General features: G+C 39.3%; 1 non-coding gene across 1 annotated transcript; it reads left to right on the forward strand.

Moving 5' to 3' along the window:
* The first annotated feature begins 9,131 nt into the window (after window positions 1-9,131).
* On the forward strand, window positions 9,132-9,238 carry LOC145573567 (small nucleolar RNA R71). Its single transcript, XR_014097553.1, has one exon. It is a non-coding gene; the product is annotated as a small nucleolar RNA R71 (small nucleolar RNA).
* The last annotated feature ends 924 nt before the right edge of the window (window positions 9,239-10,162 follow it).

The raw sequence follows: 10,162 nt of genomic DNA on the forward strand, positions 1-10,162 counted from the left end.
GGGCGCGCCTTCGGGCGAAGACCCTTGAGCCGGGCAAGGCCACTTAGGCACTTCTTGGACTCTTGATTGGGCTTTGATTCTTTGGCCCAATCCGGATTTCCCCTTTTGGGGCTTTAAAACTTGGTCCAACGCCTCAATATCTCTAATGTCGAGCCCTTAATAACCGGTTCGATGACTCTAACCGGCCCTGGGCTACGAAAAGTGGTCGTGCTCCTCCAACGCTCATAGTTGCTCCATAAAATCCCTGAAAAATGCTCCAAATGTGCAATTCCCTACAAAACTCAACCAAAACTACGAAAACACTAGAAAACACCAATTGGTAATAAATGTGGCTCTAAGGAGCCAAAAACACTACTAATTATGACCAAAGGACAGGGGTAAAACATTATATAAAATAGACATATAAAACTCCCCTAAGCCAAACCTTTTCTTGTCCCTAAGCAAAGAGCTCATCAATGAATACATAAAACATGCCTCACCCCAATTAATCAAAATCAAGAACAACCAATTCAAGGAAAATTTAACAAGCATGCATCAACATCAACCAATCTCATCCATCCAATCACTCATCCTCCCTAAAAATTGTCAAATAGAGCAAACCACAAGAGCATATAGAATTCAAGACTAGTGCTCACACACTCAACTCTCATTTATGTGGCGAGTAAAAGATGTACTCGGTCGCTCTCCATCCCAACCCCTTTATGTGAACAATGGCCTCCCAACTCACACTCTCGTGTGTTTAAGAAAACATGCACTCAACCTAATAGTCGACTCGGAATATGTCAAGTCATTCTTCGCATTGATAAACAACTAATTTCACATTCACACAACTCTATGCACAAAGGTCGGAGGGTCTTTAAAGCTTGTAATGTAGGGCTAGGGTAAAAGGTAGGATAAATTTGGGAAAATATGAGAGTAAAGCCATGCATAAGGGAGCCAAATCCTAATAAAACCAAAGCCAAACATATATAATGACCAAACCATCTCCAACACAACTCAACTCTACAAAAATTCACCAAATACAACTCCAATCATAACAATAATTCCCAAAACTTACAATTTCACTCCTAAAAATATAACAATTTAAAACTTGAGTGAATAAACAACCTTTAACTTTCAAACTTGATTTGATTATTTTTCATTGAAACTCAACTTTCAATTTTTTTTCTTTCTTTTGACCAACCTCCACTTAGAACATTTGAACATATAAATATTTTTTTCTTTTTGCTTTTTTTTTTTCTTTGGAAGTTCATTTTCTTTTCACTTTTTTCTCTATTTTTTTTTCTTTGAACTTCTCTTCTTTTTTTTCATATCATCACACTTTATTTTTTTGAAGAAAATTTAACTTTCAAGATCATCAAAAATAAAACATGATCAAGAACAAAACAACTCCTCATAACCATCCAAATTGTGCAAATAATAAGCACACCACAAAACTCCCTCACCTCACTCACTAATAGCTCCCCCAAGCCAAGCTTGGGACTAGTAACCAATGAGGCAAATTGGCTTGTAATGTGGCTTGTAAATAACAAAAAGTCAAGGCAACAATATGGGTAGCAAGAAGGGAACAAATATATCTAATTTTATCTGAAGGCTACCTAAAGAACAAATGCCTTCGTCCTCCTCAATCTGCATAATATTGAGTCATACAAACATTACTCAAAGTTGCAAACCAATACTCAAATTCATTGACATACCAGGAACTAACACACAATTCCTAACCAAATCCACTAGTCAAGCACTATATTCACAAGCAGTTGGGCAAAATTGACGCATGTTAGGGCATCCAAGCAATCAAATGTCAAATCATGGCTAACCTATCCACAATGCTCATCATCATATACCAAGAATCAAAATAATTTTCAAGTATGGGGCACAGGGAAGCATGATTTACTATTTATTGGAACGTATTTTTGTATTTTTTTATTTTTCAAATTTTTTTTTGTATTTTTTTCATTTTTTTTTTCAAAGCAGTAAAACTACACTAAAAAACAATAAATCTATACTAAAACACAGCAAAAATAAGAGAAAGGGAAAAGAAAGATACCAAAATCCAAAAATCTCCCCCAAGCCAAGATCAAACATTGTCCTCATTGGCTCGGGAACTAGCCCATCATATCTAATCATTCGCCTTATCATCCATGAAGCCAAATCCGCCACCGCTACCGCCTGCACCACCAGAAGAACTACCACCAAAATAATTAGGGTTATAAGTTCCCCCCATAGGCCCCCCAAAAGGAATGTTCTGGCCATATACATGAAAGGCCGAGTAGTCTGTGTAAATACCATGGGAGTTGGGATTGACGTATCCCTGAGGTGGTGCCTGAAACCAGTCGGGGTAGAGAGCATCGTCGGGAATAGCACCCCAACGAGCATAGTCATCAAACATAGGGTATAAAGCCCTACCGTGGTTCCTCTCAATGTAGCCCAAACGTTGGTCTATAGAACCAACCATCTGTCTAATCTCCCCATAGTTCTCCTCAATACGGCCTAAGGCCTGCCCTATGCTTTGTAGATCCCATACGGTCTCTAAGGCTTGCCTATGGGAGGTTGGGGCATATGAGGTGGTGATGGCACTACCATAGGCTCAGGCTAGGATGGAGGTGCTCGCCCCTGGGCATGGGCAACTAAAGCAGCATAGGTGTAAGACTCTTGCCCAGGGGAAAAGCGGTCAAATCGGGGTTAGGCAGGGGAAAGATAGGCAATGGTTGCTCCGTTCCTACCTAACACACCAATGGGGGATTTTTTGGCTATCCAACCATACCCATCCCAAGTCCTCTAGATGCTTAGTGGTCATGTAGGTGTCCCCCCCCCCCCCACAGTTAGTGAAACCTTGGGCTCTAGTCTCACTAAAATCGACCTTCTTAGCCGCTATCCTAGTAATTAGGCCTCCTAATCGGATAGGGTACTAGCTGTGGTACTAGTCGTGGCATGTCTACTCAAATGGTAGATGATGTACCTACCCATGTTCAATTTACCATAACCAAACACATAATGTCCAATGACTTCTAGCTCGTTAGTTTGTGCATTGTGTGGCTCATTCCTACCTAGGAAACAAACACCCGAAAATCTTTGCTAAATTTTAGGAACAAGGTGATGAATAGGTTGGGCACTAGCATGTTGAGAGTTCGGGGCTGGTAAACCGGTTAAAACATGATAGATTTCTTCCATTTTATATTGTTCATGCCATAGATGGGGGAGTTCAGATTCAAAATCAAATAATTTACAAAATTCGACATAAGTGAAACTGATATTCTTATTAATCAACCTAAAATGCAAATTTGGCCCATTTTTACTATTTACAACATTCAAATAGGAAAGAAATTCACAAGTCAATTCACGAAACGTAGGATAATGCATATCAACAAATTTTTTCATTCCTATATCGTTCATGAATCTTCTAACATAATCAAACAATCCTAAGGACTCAATAGTAGGGCGGTGTAACCACCAAGAGGGGATTACCTCATGCTCATATAGTTTGATGAGCCGTTCTCGTTGAGTGTTCGTCGTGATTCGAATGGTTGGCCATTATGGAAGCTGCAAGTTCGGGTCATACGCTTGGCTCGAACTAGAACCCCGCCCAACTAGTGTTCTTACCCTCTTTGAAGCCAATTGATAATATGGGTTTGTTAAAATTTGTTTGGAATTGAAAATTTTTGGTGTAGAAGTGTAGAGGATGAAGAGAGGAGTAAGAATATGTAAAGATTTTTGAATTTGGGTAAGAAATGGAGAGAGGATCTTAGAGAGAAGGTAAAGGTTTAATCGGGTGATCTATTAACTTTGTTTATCCTCTTCTCGTGCCGGTCGGACGCCAGCTCGCTCGATCAGGCGAGCACATCCTTTAATTTGTCCTCTACTCTCGCGCTCGGTCGGGCGCCCCTTCGCCCAATCGGGCGAAAAAAAGTTTCGTACTCGTCAACACTCGCGCCCGGTCTGGCGCGACTTTGCCTGGTCGGGCGAAAATTGTTGATTTTCTAACCTTGCTCTCGCGCCCGGTCGGGCGAATCTTCGCCCAGTTGGGCAAATTTCCTCCTTTTTAGAATCTCTTCTCGTGCCTTGTCGGGCTCGAGCTCGCCCGGTCGGGCGCGCTACATCACTTGAGTCCGATTTTTTTTTTCTTCTTTTCTTGTCTCCAAATTTGACTAACTCTTTTCCTTCGAACCTGTACAAAACCTCATAGAACTCATTAAATTCCCTCCTCTCTCCTCACACTAAGAAAAAGAAAGAAAGAAAACTAAACTAAAAAGCAAGAAAATACAGGTTGCCTCCCGCAAAGCGCTGGTTTATCTAGGTCCCGCACGACCCACTAACCACATGTCACTCAAGATGAACTGGAATCGATTAGGTGAAGTAATTCAACTGCACCAATCGTAGCCCCTTCATGGTATATCTTAAGTCTTTGACCATTTACCTTGAAATCATTACCATGCTTATCGATCAATTCCATAGACCCAAATTTATTTGCCCTTTTAACAGTAAAAGGACCCGACCACCTTGACTTTAACTTTCCTGGGAAAAGTTTAAGTCTAGAGTTGAACAACAACACCTTATCACCCTCTTTGAATTCTCTCGGAAGGATCATCTTGTCATGCCATCTCTTGGTCTTCTCCTTGTAGACATGTGCACTATCATAGGCCGTCAACCTAAACTCATCTAGTTGATTAAGTTGAAGTAGCCTCTTTTCTCCCGCTAGCTTAGCATCCAAATTGAGCTCCTTAATAGCCCAATATGCCTTGTATTCCAATTCCACCGGGAGGTGACATGCTTTACCATACACAAGCCTATAAGGAGTAGTAACAATCGGGGTCTTAAACGCAGTTCTGAACGCCCAAAGGGTGTCATCCAACTTATCACTCCAATCTTTCCTTGATTTTGCTACCACCTTCTCTAGAATGGCCTTAATCTCACGGTTAGAAACTTCAACTTGGCCACTCGTTTGGGGATGATAGGCTAAACCTGTCCTATGGTACACAACATACTTTTTGAGGAGGATGTCCAACTTCTGCTCATGAAAGTGAGATCCTCCATCACTGATTATAGCTCTAGGTACTCCAAATCTTGGAAATATGGTTTTCTTGAAAAGCCTATGGACCACTTTGGCATCATTGGTAGGAGTGGCAATGGCCTCAACCTACTTAGATACATAATCAACGGCGACAAGTATATAGCGATTCCTTCTTGAAGAGGGAAACGGTCCCATGTAATCAACACCCCAAACATAAAAAAAATTCACTTCTAATATTCCAGTTTGAGGCATCTCATGCCGCCGCGAAATATTGCCAGTCCTCTGGCAAGAGTCACAAGCCTGCACAAAAGTGTTAGCATCCTTAAACATAGTGGGCCAATAAAAACCCGACTCATTAATATTAGCCACCGTTTTGGTGGGACCATGATGTCCTCCATACGGTGAGTTGTGGCAACTAGTAAAAACACCATGAACTTCCCATAGGAAACACACACCTGTGAAATAATCCATCTGCACACTCACGAAACAAAAAAGGATCATCCCAAAAATAATGTTTAACATCATAAAGGAACTTCTTTTTCTGTTGGTAGGAAGGGTCAGGAGGTAGAGTACTACCCACCAAATAATTTGTATAATCTGCATACCAAGGGTGTTTCTTTACAACTGCATACAAGTGGTCATCAGGGAAAGAATCATCTATAGGAAGAGAATCCTTACCCTCATCATACCTGATATGTGACAAGTGGTCTGCCACAACGTTCTCTGCACCTTTATTATCCTTAATCTCCACATCAAAATCTTGGAGCAAGAGAACCCAACAGAGGAGCCTAGGCTTTGATTCTGCCTTAGCTATTAAATACTACAAAGCTGCATGGTCAGTAAAAACAATAACTTTAGAACCAACTAGATATGATCTAAATTTTTCTAAAGCATAAATAACAGCAAGAAACTCCTTCTCCGTAGTAGCATAGTTGACTTGGGCTTCATCCAAAGTTTTACTTGCATAATAGATAGCATGCAAAACTTTTTTCTTTCTTTGTCCTAACACGACACCTAATGCGAAGTCACTTGCATCACACATGATCTCGAAAGGAAGATTCCAATCGAGTGCGCATATGATGGGTGCCGATATCAATGCCTGCTTTAACCTGCGAAAAGCCTCAAGACACTCGTCGGTAAAATCAAATGGGGCATCCTTGAGTAAAAGCTGAGTTAGTGGTTTAGCAATTTTAGAAAAATCTTTGATAAAGCGACGATAAAACTCCGCATGACCTAAGAAACTTCTAGCCCCCTTAACATTGACTGGAGGAGGCAATTGCTCAATCACAGAAATCTTAGCCTTATCTACCTGTATACCCTTATCAGATACAATATGACCAAGGACTACTCCCTCTGTCACCATAAAGTGACACTTCTCCTAATTTAAGACTAAGTTGCATTCTTCACATCTTTTCAAAATTTTAGCGAGATTTACAAGGCATGCATCAAATGAAGACCCATACACACTAAAATCATCCATAAATACTTCCATGATAGACTCTATGAAATTAGAAAAAATACTCATCATGCAACGTTGAAAAGTAGCAAGGGCATTACATAAGCCAAAGGGCATTACATAAACCAAAAGGCATTCTACGATATGCAAAAGTATCATAAGGACATGTAAATGTAGTCTTTTCTTGATCTTTAGGGTGAATTGGAATTTGGAAAAATCCCGAATACCCATCCAAATAACAAAAGAACTTATGGTTAGCCAACCTCTCAAGCATTTGATGAATAAAAGGGAGAGGGAACTAATCCTTTTTGGTGGCGATATTTAATCTACGATAATCAATGCACATACGCCACCCTGTAACAGTTCTAGTGGGAATTAATTCATTTTTATCATTTTTAATCAAAGTCATCCCACCCTATTTAGGAACCACCTGAACAGGACTTACCCACTTTGAGTCAGAAATAGGATAGATAATACCTACATTAAGTAATTTCATCACCTCTTTCTTAACTACTTCTTGCATATTAGGATTCAACCTCCTCTAGGGTTGAATACATGGCTTTTAGTTGTCCTCTAAATGTATCCTATGCATACAAAAATCAGGGCTTATACCTTTGAGATCATCAATACTGTACCCTATTTCCCTTTTGTGGGTTCAAAGAACCTCTAGAAGTTGGGAAGTTTGTGGGTCATCAAGTGCAGTACTAATGATCACAGGGTATAGTTCCTGCTCATCAAGAAAAACATATTTTAAATGAAAAGGGAGAGGTTTTAGTTCAGGTTTCTTAACCTCTGCAGGTTTTGATTCCTGAACTAATTTTACTCTTTTCATGGTCCCTTTAGGATCAAGCTCTTCTATTGCATGAGCTTTTTCAATAGCATCCACCTCATTACTCCAAATGCTTGCATCACCTGTAGATAAATCTCCACAAAGAACTTCCTCCAAGGGATCCCTTGCAAGAACTTGTGGTAAGCTTTCTTCACAAATATCATCCATTATATCTATGACATCAATTAAACAACAATTTTCTTCTAGCATAGGTCCTTTTAAAACCTTCTCTAAATTAAAAGTGATATTATCATCTCCAACAGAAAGGGTTAGTTGTCCATTTTTAACATCAATAATGGTTCCTGCAGTATGGAGAAAAGGCCTACCTAATATAATGGGAATTTGTGTATCCTCAGCCATGTCTAAAACAACAAAATCTACAGGGATAAAAAATTTACCAACTCTGACAGGAGCATCCTCTAGAATACCCAAGGGGTATTTAACAGAACGGTCTGCCATCTGTAAAGTAATGTTAGTAACTTTCAAATCACCCATATTAAGTTTGCACACACAGACGATGGCATAACACTAACACTAGCACCCAAATTACATAATGTTTTATCTATGAAACATTTCCAATATGACAGGGGATAGAAAAACTACCAGGATCCTTTAATTTAGGAGGGGATTTATTTTGCAATAAAGCACTACATTCCTCTGTAAAAGCTACAGTTTCTACCTCATCAAAGGCCCTTTTCCTAGTCAAAATATCTTTCATAAATTTAGCTATGCAGGAACCTGAGTAATTAAATCAGTGAAAGGAACTGTTACCTTCAAATTTTTCACAACCTCCAAAAAACTTACCAAATTGCTTATCAAACTTACTCTTCAAATGTCTATTTGGGAATGGAAGTTTGATAACTGGGCTCTGCACATCTCCACCCTTGTCCTGAGATTTACCCTGCAAAGATACATTAGAAAGGTTGGTTTCCTCTTGTAGCCCTACAGGGTTAGTAAGATTAGCATTTGGTGTAAGGGAATCAGGATTAGCAATAGGTTCATCATCCTTGGGCATAGGAGGCCCATCATAATGTGAACCACTCCTTAGAGTAATTGCATTAGCATGATCCGTAGGACGAATTGGTTGCGATGGTAGAGCTCCCTGCTGACGGGTTTGTAGGGTAGATGAAATCTGTGCAATTTGATTGTCCATGATTTTATTATGAGCTATAATCGAATCAATTTGCGCATCCCTACCCTCCATGTGCTTTTGCATGCTTGATAGCATTGCTCTAATTTCTGACATAGCAAAATCAGAAGATGAGGAGGGTTGTGATTGGGTTTTTTTGCCAGAGTTAGGATGGTAATATTTTTGCTATGGTGGTGGTTGTTGTTGTGATTGTTGTGGAGGTGGAGGATTTTGTACATTGGTACTCCGGTAGGAAAGATATAGATGGTTCCGGAGGCCAGGATTATAAGTGTTGGAGTATGGGTTATTATGCCTATAGGTTTGGAAGGCATTAACTTTCTTCATGGAACTCCTACAATCTTGATCCTAATGTCCTACAATTCCACAGTTTTCATAAAAAGCTTCATTATTAGTAACAGCAGAAACATTGGCTACAGAGTTAGGAATAGCAGTAAGATTGTCTAGTTTTTGGCAAATAGATGTTAACTGAGCCTGCAAAAAGGATACAGAATCAACATTATGTTTTCCTTTGTTAGCAAAACCCCTCGGATTCCCATATTGAGAATTATGAATTGTCATGTCTTCGATAACTTGACCTGCATTTTCAACATTAAGATTCATAAACCTCCCACTAGCTGCAGAATCTAGAATTGATCTAGATGAGTTTCCAAGTCCATTGTAAAATGCTTGGATCAACTACCATTGTGCTAGATTATGGTGGGGGCATTCTCTCTGTAGACCCTTAAACCTTTCCCAAGCCTCATATAAAGTTCCATCTGGCTCTTGGGCAAAGTTTTGAATAGCACTCCTTAGTAAAGCTGTTCTCTCTACAGGGTAATATTTGTTATAAAAATTCAAAACAAGAGTTTCCTAGTCAGTAATACCAAGTGCAGTTCTATTCAAACAATTAAACCATAATTTAGCTTTTCCACATAAAGAAAAGGAAAAAAACAATCTCCCTGATTTGGTCTTGCGTGACCCCAGCTTGCCTAATGGTATTGTAATATTGACAGAAATCTGCAATGTGAAGATTAGGATCTTCACCCTTAGCTCCACTGAATTGCTTCCTCTCTATCATCGTGATAAATTGAGGCTTGGTCTCAAATTGCACTCCATCAAGGGATGGAGTAGGAGTGAGATGTGGAAAATCCGTTAGTGACGGCTACGAATAATCGCTGAGCTTTTTAAGTGGATTTCCTGTCATCTCTGATTCTGGTTCCAAAGAAACTCCCGAATCATTGGAATCAGATGGAGGGTCCCTAGGAATATCACCCCCAGAACTTGCCAGTATTTGCCTGTTCAAATTCTTTTGTCTATGAAAAGAACGTTCCATTTCAGGATCAAATGGAATGTAACCTGATCTAGAACTCTTGGGCATAAACACAAAACTGAACAAACAAATAAAAGAAAATTGTCTAAAAGAACTCGTTATCTATGAGACGGGAGAAAATAATTTAGACTACAAAAACAATTAGAAATAAAAATAAAATCGTTTCCCCGGCAACGACGCTAAATTTTGACAAGATAAAGTCGTATCACCTGGTTAAAAATAATTCCTAAGTTCCTCTACTATGCAGATAGGGAAAAAGGGTCGATCCACAAGGAAACAAGTCTTTCTATTCCTAATTAATTAAAATAATCTAAATTATAAAGTAACTAAATTGTAGATATGATTGAAATAATATTAAGGGAGAATAAAGTAGGGAGAAATCAATTAATAAAAGCCTAGGGTATAGGTTC

Source organism: Chenopodium album, chromosome 12 (assembly GCF_948465745.1).
Source record: "Chenopodium album chromosome 12, dcCheAlbu1.1, whole genome shotgun sequence".
In the NCBI taxonomy this organism is placed as follows: Eukaryota; Viridiplantae; Streptophyta; class Magnoliopsida; order Caryophyllales; family Amaranthaceae; genus Chenopodium; species Chenopodium album.